This window comes from Bidens hawaiensis, unplaced genomic scaffold (genome assembly GCF_021521415.1).
Source record: "Bidens hawaiensis isolate Kalapana, Puna unplaced genomic scaffold, B.hawaiensis_p1.1 tig00014037_1, whole genome shotgun sequence".
NCBI classification, from domain to species: Eukaryota; Viridiplantae; Streptophyta; class Magnoliopsida; order Asterales; family Asteraceae; genus Bidens; species Bidens hawaiensis.
The window spans coordinates 112,499-133,263 of NW_027492208.1; positions in this window are offsets into that span (position 1 = coordinate 112,499).

Genomic DNA, 20,765 nt, shown 5'->3' on the forward strand with positions numbered 1-20,765 from the left:
CTATACGTGTTATCTTATTATTAATTAATTCATAATATTATATTATTTAACTAGGAGTTCATGATGATACATCCCGAAGGATTTAACTTTCTCACTTCATTCACACTTGTATTTCGTTCATCCGATCAGGTGAGTACCACATTCCCCTCTTTTTACTCGTTTTCATACTGTTTTGGGGACATATGCGTAAATTATATTTCTTATATACACTTATACTCAAAACTGCAACTATTGTCTTATGTGTTAACAACTTATACCTTACTTATTTATGTGCTTACTTGCTTTATATGTTTCCGCATTCGGAGAGGTCCAACATAATCTCAGTCTAGTATGATCATACGCCAGTCGTTATAGCCTCTGTGATTCTCGACATCTCAGTTATACTTGCTCATTCGGTTACTTTGTAATTGTCACACCCCGACTAGGTAGTTGCGGAAGCGTAAAACGGGAATGTAACAGATAATACTGGTATCAACAACATTGTTTATAAAGAAATTCACAAACTAATTTACATCATATTACATGGGTTGGTACTATGTTTACAAACTAGATGAGAATCACATAACCGGTTTACGAGCTTCTTATTCAATATTATATATCTGAGTCTATTCACAGCTATTCAACTTCATTCCTAACACCAAGAACGTAAGCAAATCATTCCACCTTTGCTTTACCTGAAAAGCATGTTAAAACGGGTCAACTACGTCTAGTTGGTGAGTTTCAAGTTTCACGAGTATGAACAAAATCAGTATACGAGTTCGTAAAGTTCACAATACATATGTATATAAGTATGTGTATGATGTATTATCCTAAGCCACAAGTGAAACCGAAACGAGCTAAAACACATGGCCACCCCTGCCCATGCACTCCCGTTGGCATTTAACAACCACTTTGCCCCAAGTATGTACTATGTCTAACACCACATAGCAGTATGTAACAAGTTTAAATGACAATGTGCAACTGGGTTAACATGTTCCGGCATACCCCACCGGCTCTGTCAGTTGGGTTTGTCAAACCGATAGTACTATCCACACGTCACCGGCATGAAGTTAATCACTTGTGTTTGTGGGGACTTTCAAGTGTTAGTACTTAGATAATTCACATCATCACGCGTTTTCAAGTATATAAGTATATGTAAACATGCTTTCCACCCCAAAAGTTCATAACACAGTTTAGAAAGTGGGGGTCGTGAAACTCACCTTATCGTAGTTCGCACAGAAATTATGTATCAATAGGTCAGGTGCCTCGCTTATAGCCTGATTCCTATAAACGGTATTGTATCGTTAATACTAGTACAGTGTTTAGGCTAAATCGGGCTGTATAACTAATCTGGGTATATCTGTTAGGCCCAGAACATGACCATAGTCTTAGATTGTGACGTTGTATACTATGAAATGTTTAAAACTGGATTTGGCTCAGTTTCACCGTTTCCCGAGCCTAGCCAAGTTGATCGTTTATGCGTTTCGAGATTAGGTAAGATCACATAAACTTAAGTAAATATATTGATTGATAAAATGATTTGATTTATGAAAGAATTTTAAGGTTTCGGTATCTGGTTTGATCGCAGGGTTCGTTTCCGTTTTCACATGGGTTTGATTATACGAAACGCGTACAATCCACCCGAATTGTCCGGAATTCTCGTAAAAAGTTCGTTTTTATCAATCTCATTCAAAAATATGATATTTTACCACTTTTGAAATTTTGACATACCAGTCAGTCCGTTAAACACAAAACTGTCGGTTTCGTTAAAACAATTATAATTTAAATCTTTGATTAATCATAACTAAATATGTACTTATATATAAATTATGTAAATTTTTGTAAAATACATTAAAATATGGAGAATTTTATAAAAATATTTTCAGAAATTTTATGATTAATTATTTATTTATAAAAATTCATTTAATAGGTTATAATCGTGTAATAAATGGCCCGTTTATATCAAACGACCTCCGAAAAATCCGATAATTTTTACAAATGGCCTCAATGTTATTACATAGCCCCTGAAAAATCTCCAGAACCTAACTCTTTTGAAAAAATGCCTTTTTGTGCGTTTTTCCGCTGTTAAAATTCGGTTAAATCATAATTGCACAAACCATACTTAGGCATTTCCAATGATCCCCAAACTTTACCAGTTATCTTACCATCACATATTAATCACCAAAACCAAGTTTCATAATTTTTCAATATGTTTAGCTATTTTTCCCAAATAAACGCTCATAAACGGAAATAAATTCACCAAATATTATCCGTTTATCGAAAAATTACCAAATTTGAACAGGGACTCATTTAAATGATCCCTAATGTCCCTGAAAATTTTCATAAGATAAAAACAAGCACGTCACAACCTAATACTAAACAGACCTTAAACGAGTGTTACGGGTTTACCTTGTCGGTTTTCGATGAGTTTTGCTAGCTTAAACGACTTTCCGGGTCTCGGGTTGCAAACTCAGTGTATCTACATATCATATAACATCAAACCAAGCATAAATCATCCATGTGACAGCCTTGATAATTAGGGTTTCGGTTTTGGGTTCAAGCCGAACTTTCAAACCGTAAAAACGTTGTATTCATGTTCTAATCCGCGTTTTTGACCAAAAAAGTATATGTTCCTGGTTTGTAAACATGTTTAACATCAAAACATGATTTTACTTGATTTTTATGGTTTTTGGATGGTTAAACATGTTTAAAACTAATCAAGGATTAATTTTTCATGGTTAAACTATGTTAATCATGGTTAAAATCAATGTAAAAATCAATATTTACCTTAGGGTTTTGATGAAGCTTGATGAAGAAGAGTATGTTCTGCTGATTTCTGGAATTTTTTTTATAAATATCTTCTTAATATTTACATATATATTATATTGTAAAGGGGTGGGCCTTCCCCTTTAGTTGCGGCCGCAAGCATATAAGGCCCATTGGGCCTCCTTTTTGGCCCAATTGTGCCTCGTTATTGGTGCCATACGTAAACTTCGGTCCAAAATTTAATTCGGGTTTGGTTTTTTTGCAAGAAAACTAGTTCGGGTGCGAAAACCAGCGCGAAAACGAGTGTTTTTCAGCTTCTTTTTGTAAAATAAGAAAAACATACTGACTCGTTGTAAAATTCCAAAATATTTTCACGGATTGCTTAGAACATGTCATATATGTGCTTTATAAATCTTTTTCGGCTTAACGGATGCTACAATGCTCGTTTTGATATTAACGATTGCGCTTAAGTTTATAGCGTATTGATAAACTTTTTCGTTTAAAGGGTTTTAAACGTACTGGGGCCTAAATATCAATATGTTAACCTCTATAATATATCTATAACTCGTATATGACCCCTCAGTATGTATACGGGTCATAATTAGTATCGGTCGGTTACTCGTTTAAGCACTACGAATTAACCGATTTATCGTTTACTTGTTACGTAGTGAATATAGTATACCTCGTTTTGTCACGAATGTCACAATTATTCTCATATGACTTGTTGCAACTACTTATTTTTATATATACTATATGTACATTTAAACTGGTGTGTTGCTCACTCAACCTTGTATTGACAAATCTACTTTATTTTCAACGCATATGCAGGTTACCGTGTGATGTGATTATCAAGATTGTTTAAAGCAACTTAGGATGCATGTTAGAGAAGAAGATACAAGAATTAAATTTTGAATGTTTATTTTACTTGTTTACTTATGAGTTTGATGTACTTGACTATTTAATAAAATTTAATATATATTGAAACTTATATTATTGCTTGATAGTAACCTTTGAAAAGCTGTGAGCAATCAGTTACGTCCCGGTATTTCCGTCGTAGGTTGGGGTGTGACAGATTGGTATCAGAGCCGAAGGTTTAAGATAGGTCGTTAGTGGTGCCTTAGTAATATGCTTAGGAACCCCATACGTGCTTATTTGTTTACCTGATGTGTTCTATTTGATTGTTACAACTTACGTAATTACTTGTTAGATTAAATACTTATTTAACTGTTTAGCTAATTGTTTATTTTATTGTCATGCACACACACACAAATCCGAAGCTATGCTTCACTTTCAAAATATTTTATGACTCCGAGACTACGTCTCATTCTCAAAATATTTTTATAACTTTGAGGCTACGCCTCAACCTCAAAATATTTATATTTAAATTTATTAAATTGCTTTTCATTGTCGGAAATTTTCTTGAGAATTTCCTAGCTTTGTATTTGCTCTTTTCCGCTTAGAACTAGGGAGTGTGACAAGATTCCACACCATTGTGGGAATTGTCATGCGACCGACACTTTAAGCGTTTAACGTAATCGGTCAAACGGTTACACCCTTTATTGTGTTTTATTGTTTTTAAAATGTCTAGTCGGGTGTAAAACCCATGGGACGCCATGACACGCCAACTGTACATTTGTCCAATTTGTTATATTTGCGATATTTTGTTGGAACATTATCATCCGTGGTGATACACGAGATGTTTCAACTACTTGTGCTTGAGTTCGTTTATTCGTTATTTAGTTTGGTCGGTCAAATCACCATGTAACGCTCATGGGCCGACAAACTCTATTGATTCGTTGATTCGTTAATTAAGTTGGGCCATTCAAATTGCCATGTAATGCTCATGGGAGGCTGACTAACACCTTTGTTTTGGTTTTGGTATGCTAATAAGTTGGGGAAACAAAATGCCATGGAAAGTTCATGGGAAACCCAACACCTCGAAGAACATTCTTTAATTGTTTTATTTGTTTGATTTTATACGAACCAATTTATGATTTGATTTAACTATTCAATTATTCTATTATTAAACTATTCAATTCCTTATTTACTAAATCATTTTTGAATCAAGATCTATTGATTCGATCTACTCATACACTCAAAACATTTGTATTCTCCTGATCGGATACAAACCCTACATTCATCAAGACTCGGTTATCACGAGCTAATAAAAACAATTTACACTCATTGAAATCAGTTTTCACCTATTCATCTTATTACATTATTATAATATCAATACCTCAATTAAATTAAATAATATAGCACAATTTAATACTCATGACGTCATATACATAAACTATCAAACATATTCAAGTATTCAATCACAAATTGTAATTTGTTAAAACATATTAAACTTTGATAAAACTTTTCTCTCATCAAATCAACTCATCAATTATCGATTTAGATTGTAACTTATCCTTAAGTTATAAATAAACATCAACATAACATATCTAAGTTTTATTTTTACACAATAACTCATATGAAATCTACACAACAATCCAATCCTCTCATTAAATCACATATTTATTAATGATAGAATGTTTTCTCAGCATTAAACTACATCAACCATGTATTTTTCTATAATTGCCTCGTGGTCACACGTTTAGTCAAGGAGAAAGCCCTGCAATCTCTAAAATATACACTCATTTTCAAAACATAAATGCAATCAATTCAATCTTGTTCATTAACTTTTTCGCTAATAAATTCAATTCCTTTACCCCTACTCATTCTCATAACAACAACAACAAACGCAAGCCTAAAACATTAACTATATGATGTTAATCAAATTAACAATCAATTTCAACAAACATAGCGTCTCAACCAGGAATCCTTACGTCAAAATCCACTCGTTATGTTTCATTTGCCAGTATCACTATTCAATTCAATCCTCATATCGTTTTGCACCCAATGTAATCGTTCGATTATCTTGTTAATACTTTCCTCTTACCACAAGACATTCCTCAACGGTCTATGTCGTCTAATTTTAGATCCATGCTATGACGTTTGCTCAATTTTTATATCCTGCCCCCCTGTAATTGTCACAACTATGGAAACCATAATTATCTACGCCATGTGTGCCCTTGATTCAATCATGTTCATCAAGCTCAGAATTTTCAGACTTATTCTAACAAACCCTACCTTGCAACTCAATCAAAATATTTCAGTTCAATCAACTTTAATTATTTAGTTTTTTAATAGACAAATTAATCAAACTATTTTAAACAGATAAATCAAATCAATCATAACACTATTCATCAAATAAAATGTTTTGTCATTTTACCTAAACCTATTTTTCTCAATCGTGCATTATAACAAATCGTTATTCGAGTTTTGGGTTTAAACAATTTCAATTCTAATAATTTATTAATTTTAAGTGATTATGCTCATACAATAAAACCTATATTTTCAAAGACAACTGTTTGCAATACTATAATTTCCAAAAGATGTTTTCCAATTTTTAAAACAACTTAAAAATTCAATTCATTGTTAGCAATGTCTTACATAACGGCTATCTTTTATTTATAATAAAACGTATCAAGATTCTTGTTTTCTCTAAAGATCATGTCTTTCAAATGTTTTATAACCCACATGATGGGACGACTTATGTGGACTATCCGACGATCTAAGTAATTATGGAGACCTACATAATTATCGAAGTCCTCGCATGAAAATCATAAAGCGTGCAATTATGTGTCATAATATAGAATCGAAAGTAGTTAGGATAACAATACAAATGTAGAGATGATAAGGACATGGTGGATACGCCTCTGGTACATCCTATATATAAGTGCCCTTATCGGATTTTCATTTGGAGAGTTATTCTTAATATTCAAAGTTTTGGGTTATGATAGATTTTTTTTTTTTAAATTTAAATCAAAACTTTCTTTTCCTCAAAACTCTAATGGTGTTTTTATAGTATTCTTTAATTTCGGGACGAAATTCCCTAAAGTAGGGGAGACTGTAACAACTCAGATTTTAAATTAACCATTACCCGACCCGTTTACGTTCGGTAAATTATATCAATAAAAAAATACCGCATTTATTGGGTAATTATTATTTTATTCTTAATTGTTTATTATATATATTTATTATATATACATTAACTTTGAAAATATTCAATTTTTACCTTAAACTAAACTTTAACCTCATAGTGTACCCACCTCTAAATTTGAGGGACCTCTATGCAATTTGTAAAATATAATAACTCAAAATCTGGTCCAACCAGGTATCCATACCCGGATCCGGTTATCCATCTTATACCCGTTTTATGTATCTTGATCAATAAGCTAATATAATCAAAATTGATTCGTGATTTATTGATATCTTACCATAATCGGCCTACCGACAGATCTAATTAAAGAAACGACATCATTTGATACATTTTCCCTTTAATAAAATAACTGACCTAAATCGTAAATCATAAAACATATCAAACAATGATTATCAATCAATTAATCCTTCATGTGTAGTCGTCATAGTAGCGCCAGCAAACCAGCATACACAATTTAATTAACATCAACATGTGCTTGTCCGTTCATCATCGTTTATGGCCGGCTACGGTTCGTCCTCCTACACCATCATTATAAAACGTTAACACCCTGTTCTTGAGTTTTTTTAAAGGAGGGAAAGGAAAGGAAAACTAAGGATAGTTAAAAAATGGGTGTTCTTGAGTTTTTTTTAAGATGGAAAGGAGAGGAGTAGGAGGAGTTAGAAGAGATTAAATTAATGTATTTTCCCAATAAGTTATCCTTCCAAAAATGGGATGATTACTAAGGATAACTATTTTTTAACATAGTTATCCTTTCATTTCCTCTAATTTCCTTCCAACTCAAGAACACACCTAATTAAAAAAAATTTCCTTTCCTTCCCTTACCTTTCTTATCCTTCCCTCTCCTTTCATTTTCCTTCCTTGATTAAAAAACTCAAGAACAAGGCGTAAGAGGTAATTGTGTTGTATTTTGTGTTCGTTGTTCATTGAATTACATTAACCCTAACCTCAATATAACAAATATAGAACGAATTAACGGTTTAGGAATTAGGGTTCATATTTCATTTTGGGGCTAAATATCACAGTCTGTATAAAATGAATCATTTTTGTTTATTACCCAACTGGCATGCTAGAGCAGCTGCATCTGATGTGCGTGTTTAACGTAGTGAGCCGGACAGGGGCATGGGTTCGAGCCCTGGCCAACCCACTTTTGCCCTTTTTATTTTTTTGGTTTGATTTAATGTGTATTAATTAATCAATAAGTAATAATAAACACAAACTAATACCGTTTTATGTAACCGGCACCTTATATTGACGTTTTCTGGATGTTCACTCGTCTTTGTATTTTTAACCTTTATATATTTATGTATATGTATGTGTGTGTGTATATATATATATCTTTATAATATATGTATATATATATATATGTTTTGTTATTAAATATATAGTATAATATACGCTAACTGTAAATTTTCCGTAAACCGATTTTCGTTAAAGGTTCGAAACACTTATTCATTTAAAATATTACATACTGCATTTATATATATTTTTAATATATTTATTTAAACGTTATTATTACTTAAACATTTATCTATTTAAACGTTTATATAATTTTGTTTTATTTATTCTAGTAATTACAAATATATTTTACATTAGAATTAGTTATATAAATTATTAATTATTAAAATCAAGTGTAAGCAAATAATAAAAAGTAATGCTTCTTATAAATAATAATCACTAATATTAATCTTTGCAATAATAATTATTATATAATATCAATCGTTCAATTCAATAACATTTTAATCACAACATAACTCAAATCACATCGAAATCCTAAATTCACTATATGTGTTATCTCATTGTTAATTAATTCATAATATTATATTATTTAACTAGGAGTTCATGACGATACATCCCGAAGGATTTAACTATCTCACGTCATTCACACTTGTATTCGTTCATCCGATCAGGTGAGTACCACATTCCCCTATTTTTACTCGTTTTCATACTGTTTTGGGGACATATGCGTAAATTATATTTCTTATATACACTTACACTCAAAACTGCAACTATTGTCTTATGTGTTAACAACTTATACCTTACTTGTTTACGTGCTTACCTGCTTTATATGCTTCCGCATTCGGAGAAGTCCAACATAATCTCAGTCTAGTATGATCATACGCCATTCGTTATAGCCTCTGTGCTTCTCGACATCTCAGTTATACTTGCTCATTCGGTTACTTTGTTATTCTCATATGACTTGTTTTAACTACTTATTTTTATATATACTATATGTACATTTAAACTGGTGTGTTGCTCACTCAACCTTGTGTTGACAAATCTACTTAATTTTTAACGCATATACAGGTTACCGTGTGATGTGATTATCAAGATTTTTTGAAGCAACTTAGGATGCATGTTAGAGAAAAAGATACAAGAATTAAATTTTGAATGTTTATTTTACTTGTTTACTTATGAGTTTGATGTACTTGAGTATTTAATAAAATTTAATAGATATTGAAACTTATATTATTGCTTGATAGTAACCTTTGAAAAGCTGTGAGCAATCGGTTACGTCCCGGCATTTCCGCGTAGGTTGGGGTGTGACAAACGGGTTTTCAATCGTATAACTTTTTTGTTTTCAATTCTTCCTATTTTAGTCTCGTTTCTACTTTTTTACACAACTAAGTTTTAACTATTTTTTTTATGGTTGTAATTCTTTTTATAGATATTATGATCCTAGTTGTAAAAATACTTGACTTTTTTAATTTTCAATTTCTATCTAACATTTTTTAAGAATTTATACTACGATACATAATTATAGAATTTGTTATTATAGACCTGTTTGATTGAAAACACTGATATGTTATTATAGAATTCATTATTGTAAAAAATCAGCATTGCTCACGTTGTTTTAGTAGTTAACTAATGAGAAAAAAACTCTACTCGTTCGATGTTTATATAATGCACTTAGTAGAATCTTGTGTCGAATCAAATAATTGACGAAAATTTATATCATGTCAAACAATACACAGAATATTATATCGCACCTGGAATATGGTATTGTATTATTGCGTAAACTGAGGGTAAGTGTGTACGAGCGAGAATCTGTTTATTGATTCCAGTTTTCATACGATAGTGTAGAACTTATACTGGCGTACTCCATATGATCATATAGCACACATACTATCGTATAACTTCTGGTCAAGTTCTTACGGACTGCACCGTATCAGGTGCTTTTATACTGGGTATTCCATACGATCATATAGGTCTAATACGATCGTATAAAGGGTATGTGAATTCTTATAGTGGGTTTATTAACATAATATCCCTTTGAAATTTGAGTTTGTGAGGATAAAAGGAAATGCCGATGATAGTTAAAGGGGCGGAAATGAAAATTGCGACACGCTAGACAACAGCGTGTCCTTTTAAACGGAAAATATTATTTTGGGTGGCAATGGATGGGTGAATCGGTGAATATACGTAGTCAAAATTGTCAAAAAATCTTTAATATTTTAAATACTCAAAAGATGTTTATTTTTATAAAAACGTTATTTGCAGGGTTTTAAAATACCCAAACGTTAAGCAAATAGTTCGTGAACCGTCGATGAGAAGTTCGTATATGTACGTCTGTTCATAACTTAAGCTCATAAATTCCATAATAAACTTTATTTTCTGAGTTTGCAAAGAATCATGAAGCCCAAGTTTGTAATTATGTCAACTATTACTTCTGAAATTTGGGGAGCCAAATGATGCAACATAGGAAAAAAAACAATAATAAATAGCAAGTACAGTTAAGTGAAGAATGAGAGAATCAAATAAAAATAATTGTTAGTGAAAAGTGTACTTTTCCTCTTTTAACAAATGGTCATCATATATTAAAGAAAACTAACTTTAAAATTGGAGACATTAAAGTAAGGACTGAAAACATGTGACAAACATTGAACTTAAAGGATGTTTTGTGTAATTTTTCAAACTTAAGAACGAAAGTCGTACTTACGTAAATAAGTAAGGATGAAAACCGGTTGGCTGTAATTATAGTATTAATATCAAAGATATTGCTTCATCACCTAATAAATGCTTCACGCACACCACTAAATATTTTGTTGCGGTTGTTTGGTTTTCATGACAAAGTCCATAATAGTCCCACTAGAATTACTTATCTTTATTTCTTTAGATCACGAGAATTCGTATTGTGATGATGCGCAGTGTTCTCTCTACCACACAACCTTTGACCACAAGCTTTAAGTTTGATGATTTGCATTTTGTCGAGGAACTTCAATCTTTTTTGGCATATCAATCCTTCCCAAAATCAGTGAATACGCAGATTTTAGAACGAGTGAATGTGAGAACATATTACCTTTTTCAACGAAATGCAAATCACCAAACTTTAAGAATCTAATCGAAGTTGGGTGTATATATTTAAAGAAATTTACCATCACCGTACAAGCTTTAAGTTTGATGATTTGCATTTTTGCCGAGGAACTTCAATATTTTATGGCATATCAATCCTTCCCAAAATTAGTAAATACGCAGATTTTAGAACGACTGAATGTGAGAACAGATTACCTTTTTCAACGAAATGCAAATCACCAAACTTTAAGAATCTGATCGAAGTTGGGTGTATATATTGAAAGAAATTTACCATCACCGTGTAATTCTTTTGATCTAAAAAGATCATGAATACGCCACTACCGAATGAAATCGGTCTTGAAAGTTATGAAATAGACATATAATAACCTTCGACCACAAGCTTTAAGTTTGATGATTTGCATTTTGTCGAGGAACTTCAATCTTTTTTGACAAATCAATCATTCCCAAAATCAGTGAATAGCTGATTTTAGAGCGAGTGAATGTGAGAACAGATTAACCTTTTTCAACGAAATGCAAATCACCAAACTTTAAGAATCGGATTGAAGTTGGGTGTCTATATTGAATGAAATTCACCACCACCATATAACACTTTTGATCTAAAAAGATCATGAATACACCACTACTGAATGAAATCGGTCTTGAAAGTTATGAAATAAACATATAATAACTTTCGACCACAAGCTTTAAGTTTGATGATTTGCATTTTGTCGAGGAACTTCAATCTTTTTTGACATATCAATCCTTCCCAAAATCAGTGAATATGCAGATTTTAGAACGAGTGAATGTGAGAACAGATTAACCTTTTTCAACGAAATGCAAATCACCAAACTTTAAGAATCTGATCGAAGTTGGGTGTCTATATTGAATGAAATTCACCACCACCGTATAACGCTTTTGATCTAAAAAGATCATGAATACGCCACTACCGAATGAAATCGGTCTTGAAAAGTTATGAAATAAACATATAATAACCTTTGACCACAAGCTTTAAGTTTGATGATTTGCATTTTGTCGAGGAACTTCAATCTTTTTTGACATATCAATCCTTCCGAAAATCAGTGAATACACTGATTTTAGAGCGAGTGAATGTGAGAACAAATTAACCTTTTTCAACAAAATGCAAATCACCAAACTTTAAGTATCTGATCGAAGTTGGGTGTCTATATTGAAAGAAATTTACCACCACCGTATAATGCTTTTGATCTAAAAAGATCATGAATATGCTACTACCGAATGAAATCGGTCTTGAAAGGTATAAAATAGACATATAATAACCTTCGACCACAAGCTTTAGGTTTGATGATTTGCATTTTGTCGAGGAACTTCAATCTTTTTTGACAAATCAATCCTTCCCAAAATCTGTGAATACGCTGATTTTAGAACGAGTGAATGTGAGAACAGATTAACCTTTTTTAACGAAATGCAAATCACCAAACTTTAAGAATCTGATCGAAGTTGGGTGTCTATATTGAAAGAAATTTACAACCACCGTATAATGCTTTTGATCTAAAAAGATTATGAATGCACCACTACCGAATTAAATTGGTCTTGAAAGATATGAAATAAACATATAATAACATAAAATCTATAAAATAGTTACACGTAAAACTAGCTAATAAAATCTAATATTAATTTGAAGGAAGAACATTGGCAAAAAAAAAACAATAAATAAATAGCAAGAATAGTTAAGTAAGAATGGGAGAAACAAAGTATAATATATTGATGTTGAAAAATACACTTTTCCTCTTTTGACAAATAGTTATCATATTTTACAGAAAACTAACTTTAAGATTAGAGTAATTAACTTAAGGATAGAAAACATGTGACAAACATTGAACTTAAAGGATGTTTTGTGTAATTTTTCAAACTTAAGAACAAAAAACGTACTTACATAAATACGTAAGGGATGAAAACCAGCTAGCTATAATTATAGTATTAATATCAAAGATATCGCGTCATCACCTAATAAATGGTTAACACACACCAAATGTTTTGTTGTGATCCATTGGTTTTCATGGCAAAGTCCCTAATAGTCTCGATGTTAGAATTAGTAATCTTTATTTCTTTAGATCACGAGGATTCGTACTGTTATTCTGCGTAGTGTTCTCTCTACCACAAAACCTTCGACCACAAGCTTTAAGTTTGATGATTTGCATTTTGTCGAGGAACTTCAATCTTTTTTGGCATATCAATCTTTCCAAAAATCAGTGAATACGCTGATTTTAGAACGAGCGAATGTGAGAACATATTAACCTTTTTCAACGAAATGCAAATCACCAAACTTTAAGAATCTGATCGAAGTTGGGTGTCTATATTGAAAGAAATTGACCACCACCGTATAATGCTTTTGATCTAAAAAGATCATGAATATGCCACTACGGCACTACCGAATGAAATCGGTCTTGAAAGGTATGAAATAGTCATATAATAACCTTCGACCACAAGCTTTAAGTTTGATGATTTACATTTTGTCGAGAAACTTCAATCTCTTTTGACATATCAATCCTTCCCAAAATCAGTGAATACGCTGATTTTAGAGTGAGTGAATGTGAGAACATATTAACCTTTTTCAACGAAATGCAAATCACCAAACTTTAAGAATCTGATCGAAGTTGGGTGTCTGTTTTGAAAGAATGTCACCACCACCGTATAATGCTTTTGATCTAAAAAGATCATGAATACACCACTACTGATCGAAATCGGTCTTGAAAGGTATGAAATAAACATATAATAACCTTCGACCACAAGCTTTAAATTTGATGATTTGCATTTTGTCGAGGAACTTCAATCTCTTTTGACATATCAATCCTTCCCAAAATCAGTGAATACGCTGATTTTAGAACGAGTGCATGTGAGATCAAATTAACCTTTTTTAACGAAATGCAAATCACCAAACTTTAAGAATCTAATCGAAGTTGGGTGTTTATATTCAAAAAAATTATACACCACCGTTTAAAGCCCTTGATCTTAAAAGATCATAAATACGCTAGTACCGAATGGACTTAAAGGATGTGTTGTATAGTCTTTTAAACATGTAAAGGTCGAAAGTTGCAATTAGCCTAAATTCTAATTTTAATAACCTATATATCATATCTTTACATGATAAATGCTTAAAGATATGGTCATTTTCAAAACTAAATAAAGGTCAAGTTGGCACAAAGAGAATCTTGGCCGTACCTGATGTTGATTTGGACCACATCAAGTACTTACGATTTGGATCCAAGTTCTAACCACAAAAGATATGAGAGATAAGTGGTTATGGAAAGCATGGAATAAATTAAATTTTCCATGACATACAAGGAATAAGGCATTATGGTGTTGTCCAAGCATAAGAAACCAGGATCCTCTATAAAGAGGCAAGGAATCCATGCAAGGTTAATGGTGAGAAAGGAGAAGTTTGTTCTCCATGAAGAGAGAAAGAGATGAGATGAGATGCTAGTGGGGGGTATTTTCCACTGCAAATGGGATGTCTGAGTACATAGGGGCAAGTCTCTATTTATAGAGCAGAAGTGGACTTTAATGGGTTTTCTCTATGTGGGCCTTCTCAAGCTTATTGGGCTTATCTTTTTAGTGAGGTGAGATAATTACATATGTCACCTTCCAAAACCCCACTAATTACATATTTACCTAGCATTAAAGGCTCAATGACATCCCCCCCCCTCCAAACCTCCTTAATTGCATATTTACTAAACCCAAAAATTTAATTGCATATTTTTCATCCTTAGTTAAAAGATTTTGCAAACTTACCTATTTTGATTTATTTTATCAAAAATACTTCATACTTCACTATTTTACCTTTACTTTTGTTGACAATTTGACCCAGGAACATGAAACTCAACAAAGATCGTCTCTTTTCTGTTTATTATAATTTCTTGACATTTGCACACAAATTACACAAATCTATCTATTTATTCTAATTAGCTTCCTAAACGTACTATAACGCAAATTGCTACATTCTAGACTTTCAAACTTGTAAGATAAACATGCAATTAAACAAACATACTAATCTTGAAACAAAACCATTATGTTACTCTTTTCCCCAATCAAACCACATAGGTTTAATCATTCTTTTCTTCTTTCTTTCTTGTTTTAACTCGAAAGAGAGTTTCTTGCTCTTGCTTCGGATTAAAGGATCATATTACTTGCTTTGTACTTGCTCTGGCCAACTTGCTAAGAAGTTTTCTTGCCTGAACTTGCTAAACATTTTAGTGACCAACTTGCTAATCCATTTCTGGCCTACTTGCTAATATGATTTTCTTGTGGTCTTGTTGCTTGTTGACTTGCGGATATTATTTATGATTCTTGCGAAAGTTGCTAATTAACTTGCTGGAACTTGTATCCTTCAAAACAACAAACCCACAACCTTCTATCCTTGATCTCAAACAGATCGATCGTTGTTGCGCCTCTTTCTGTTTGCTTCACATTTCACATGATCACGCCTCCATCTTCATAAGACCACACCTACTTTTCTTCTCACAATCACGCTTTCATCTTCACCTGACCACGTTTGTTTTCCTTCTTGATGTTCGATCCACTATGCAATTTGTTGATCACTGCCGCAAGATTGGCCTGATGGCTTATCTAGTACTCTACCTCAACGACTCTCAAACCCGCCCTCTCCTTCACCAAGTTTTGATACCAATTATTGGAAACCACCCCAAGAATATGAAATTTTATCTCAACCAAGATAGACTCTTTTATGTTTATTATAATTTTTTTACACTTGCGCACAAAATGCATACCCCTAACCATCTATTCATACTAATTAACTTTCTAAACATACTATAACGCAAACTCCTACTTTCTAGACTTTCAAACTAATAATAAACATGCAATTAAACAAGCCTAATAAACATGCAATTAAAAGACAGAATTACAAATTTTTTCATTTAAAAAACGTCAAAATTACGATTCGTGTCCTTTTTTAGTTTCTTTACAGGCGGTGTACTTTAAACATTTTTTTCCTACACGTTATGTCCTTTACGCTAACTAGGTTAGAAAAACTCAGTTAAATACCCTCACATGAGACGCATGTGAGGGCATATTGGTCTTTTCACACCGCCTTTGTCTTTTTTCTCTCTCATAAATTAAAGAAACCAAACCAAACCTGCAACTTTATTTTTCCCATCAAACCCAAACCCTAATTCCAATCTCCAAAAATGACTAAACTTTCTGGGTTTTCAAATTCACCCTCGATTACACCCATTCGTCATTCATCATTATCATTACCCTAATTCCAAGCTTCCAATCTTCACCTTCACGTGACACAACGGATTTCAATCTCGTCGTGTTCTTCTTCGGCAAAACGAACGCCGGCGCCGGTAACGAACCCCGGAACCATGAGTGATTTTATGTCGGAGGCTGTTACCGTGACCACATATCATTTTTCAGATTTGCGATTTCGACTTTGAAAACCAATCCTAACCTCCACAATATTTCAGATCTGCAAGGATTATGATGGTGGCTGAACGATGGTGGAGGTGTAGTATTGTTCCGATGGACGGTGATGGTGGTGGTTGAACGATGGTGGAGGCGTAGCGGTGTTCCGGTGATGACGGCGGTTGGACTGTGGTTGTCTTCAGAGAGAGAGAGAGAGAGAGATAGAGAGAGAGAGAGAGAGAGAGAGAGAGTTGAAAGATAAATAGTCTATATTATGTGTTTTGATCTCAGATTAGGTATTGTTGGTAGTGGTTTATGGTGGGAGTGGAGATGGTTTTCGTCGTCGGAAAAGACGGCGGCGGCGGCGGCGGCCGCTTGCAGAGAGGGAACCCGGTGGCAGGCAAGGGAGGAAAGGACGAAGGGGGAGATGGGGGTGGGTTGGGTTTTGTTTGACTTCCTGATAAAGGGGTTTTGTTTGCAGGTATAGACGAAAAGACAAAAATGCCCTCACATGCGCCTCACGTGAGGGGATTTAACTGCGTTTTTCTAACCCAGTTAGCGTAAAGGACATAACGTGTAGGGAAAAAATGTTTAAAGTACACCGCCTGCAAAGAAACTAAAAAAAGGACACGAACCGTAAATTGGCTTTTTCAAAGGACAAAATTTGTAATTCTGTCTTCTTTAATTCGTAACTCCTAATAAAAATAGTAAATTATATTATCACCTTGTTTTGCATTGTTCTTATATCTTTTCTCATTACTCACATTGATGAATACATCTAACTCAATATTTAGGCTCTGCCAATTTTATATGTATTCGTGAACACGTTAATTTCCTTAATGAGCGGACATGAACATAAAATCTCGTGCAGTAAGTGTTCATGAATTGTTCGTTGACACATTATTTTCTTAACAAACAAACATGAACAAGGCCTTTTTCGTGTTCGTTCGGTTCGTTTGCAGGCCTAGTTATTTGGGAACACTCACACTAGTTTATTTTTGACTTGGTTGGTATGATTTACATACTTTTATATTGCCGCTTTTTACTGTTGTATTTATGTTAATGTACTTCCCAATGATACGCAAACAAGATATTTATGGTTCTTTATAGATATAAATAAAGAAGATGTAGAATAAATATTTTGAATTTTTCTTTTATCACTTTAGTCTTTAGCTCCGGAACTTGGACTAAATCATTTTTTTGTATATGAGAAGACTTCACACCTTAATAGGAAGGAAACTACACCAATATGAAGCGGAAGTTTTACTCTATGATCGATCGATATGCACATATTAATAATGAAACGGCTATAGAAGATATTATGAACTCCGAGTGTAATTTTAGTTTCCTCGTATCTATATTCATGATTTTGAATTTTTGAAATGCATATGTCACGCATTCATAAGAAAAATATTTTTTTCCCGTATCAAGTTATAAACTAACCGGTTTAATATGTTATAACCGGTTTAGTTAATAACCTGTATTTAAAAACCGGTTAACAGATTTGTGCACCGCAACTACCAGTCGCTACTCGCTAGCCACCTGCCCAAGACCGACTCTCGGCTATTTACTCATGGAATTTGGTTTTGCTAGTCTAGCAATTGTTGAAGCCCAACTTATTGTTCAATATAGCCCACCACAAAACACAAAGCCCATATGCTACTTTTCTTTTTATTCCCAAAACGATATACGAGGTTCAAAAAAAATAATTTTAACGTGACAAGTGTCAAGTGTGTTAACAAGTATAAAAATATAAAAATACTTCAAACAAGTAGAAAATATAAAAATACTTCAAACAATATATTTGCTACGAAACAAGTGTCAAGTGTGTTTTACTGTTTTATTGCATGATTGATTAATATGCAACAGAACCTACTGCGTGCATAAAATGCAAATTAGTTTAACTTCAAATTGTGTTTGGTTGCTTATCATTCATGAATGAAACGTGGAGACACATGTCATCGCCTGTCAGACCACGTCATCGTGATACGCGATGACGTTGTGTCTTTGGGTATCGCGTATCGCGGTAGGTTAAGAAATCAGATTCTTTAAATTTTGGTCCTTGTACTTTGAAAACTTGGCATTTTTTATCCGATATTTTCGTAAAGTTACAAAACACCCGGTTTTTAACGTTGGGGTTTCACAACATTTTTTTTTTACTTTCGGTACCGTAATGAAATTCGACTGAATGCTAATTTATTTTATTTTAGTACCGGTAACGTAATGAAAGTGACGAAAACTGACCAAATTCGTGTAATTCACTGCATTTTGTTTTAATTATGGTACTTTAACAAACGTAACGAAAACTTACTGAATGCAAATTTTGTTTTTGTTTTAGTTTCGGTACCATAACCAATGTGATGGGAAATCAGTCGAATTTGCGTAGGCTCGCAGTCTCAACTTCCGGGATCGACAATGATCGGATCTTCCCAACGCCCGAGTGTTACCAACTGACACGACTCAGTTAATCCACCTCAAATTTTATATGTTTTTGTTTTATTTTTGGTTTTTAGTTCCAGTATCATAACACACTTAACCGAAACCGATCGAATTTGTGTCGACTTACCGCCTCAACACTTGGGACCGACATCGCTTGGGTTTATCATCGCCCGGGGTTTACCAACCTGCCTAGCGCAATGCGCTGAGCATAACACTGGTTTTAAACAAAAAACATAATCTCCTTCTCATGTTTTCCGGTGCAAATCCGGCAACCGCCACCTCGATTTTTTGCGATATGTTTGGCCCAATTTTGTGGAAAGTTTCACATCAATCGACTCGCATCCTCACTCCGATCAAAAACTGTAAAACATCGATTTGAGATTTGAAAAAAAACTTAATGGCGTTAAAAGTTTTTTTAACGGAGTCCAATGAAAACAATTAGTGTGGAAGTTATGACAAGTGACAACTATTTTCTGAGATGTGATTATTATCGCTCCAACTCAAAAAAATTTGGATTTTTAAAAATAAAAGTTGTCAAATTTAAAAGATCTAAGGAATTTCCAATAAAAAAATCGTTTATTAAAATAAAAATGTTTTAAGCCCAACCCCCCCCCCTACGGGACTGCCCCCCCCCCCCCCCCCAGCTTAGGGTTTGTCACCCTAAGAACCCACTGACGTTTTCTAAACTTAAATCAAAATAAATAAAATCAAGTGTGCAGTTCACGCCTCCTAAACTTGTTTGATGTATGTTATGATCCATATGGATAAGTTTAAATAATATTATTGACGCTAAAAATGCCAACACGAAATTCTCAGTTTCTCATCTCTTACGATTTTTTACAGATTGTATATCGCTTCGGAATTATTCGAAGACTTGAATTGTGATTGTGTTTCTCATTTCTTGCTTTGGTTAATCTAATAACTATTTGTCCATTGTAATTTCTAGGGTAAATAAGTAATGTGTTAACTTTTTACATTGACTTCTAAGTAACACAGTTCTCAAACTATCCACAATATTATGGGCGTCATTAAGAGCCCATACACGCTACATGATGCCCTTGTAAATAATTAAAAACTCTCATTTCATCTCCACCTTATCAATTACACACCACACACAACTTTTAATTAAAACATTTTCTTTTATTTATTTGGGCTCACTCATACGTAAAAAAGCAACAAAAACCAAGATCTTTATGGAAAGGCTTTGTTGCTTCAAACATCTAAGGACATAATTTTCAGTGGTAATGACTAATTTTCCAGTGGTAAGTAGGGATGAGTTTGGGATGGTATCGATACCGATCCCAAAAACCTCATTCCCGAAATTCGAAAATATCTGGTACCTGTACCAGTATCAAAATATTCAGTTCGGTACCAGTATTTCATGCAACATTTGGAAAATACCGGTACCACACCTATACCGAAACCTCTAAACTTTGTACTGGTTCGATACTGACGAAACCGAATTGGTATTGGTACCACCGAAAACGCTCAACCCTAGTGGTAAGGACCAGTATCAACTTCTCATTTATCAATCGAAATTCTCGCACTCCACTTATCGGATTCTTCATTCATGCACTTTGTGATTTATGTTCACCGAATGATTAGTTCTTATTTTGTAATTTTGTTTTGTGACTTCTATTTAGTTCTCAACTAAAGAGTTGATTCCGGTTTAGTTTTCAACCATTTGTGGTTAATATTTTACCCGATTCCATATTTTGTATTTTTGTATAGTGAATTATGTTTAGTTCTCAGCTAAGGAGTTGATTCCTGTTTAGTTTTCTAATATTTGTGGTTAATATTTTATCCGATTTCTTATTTGAATAGTTTTTCTTTTTTTCTTTTA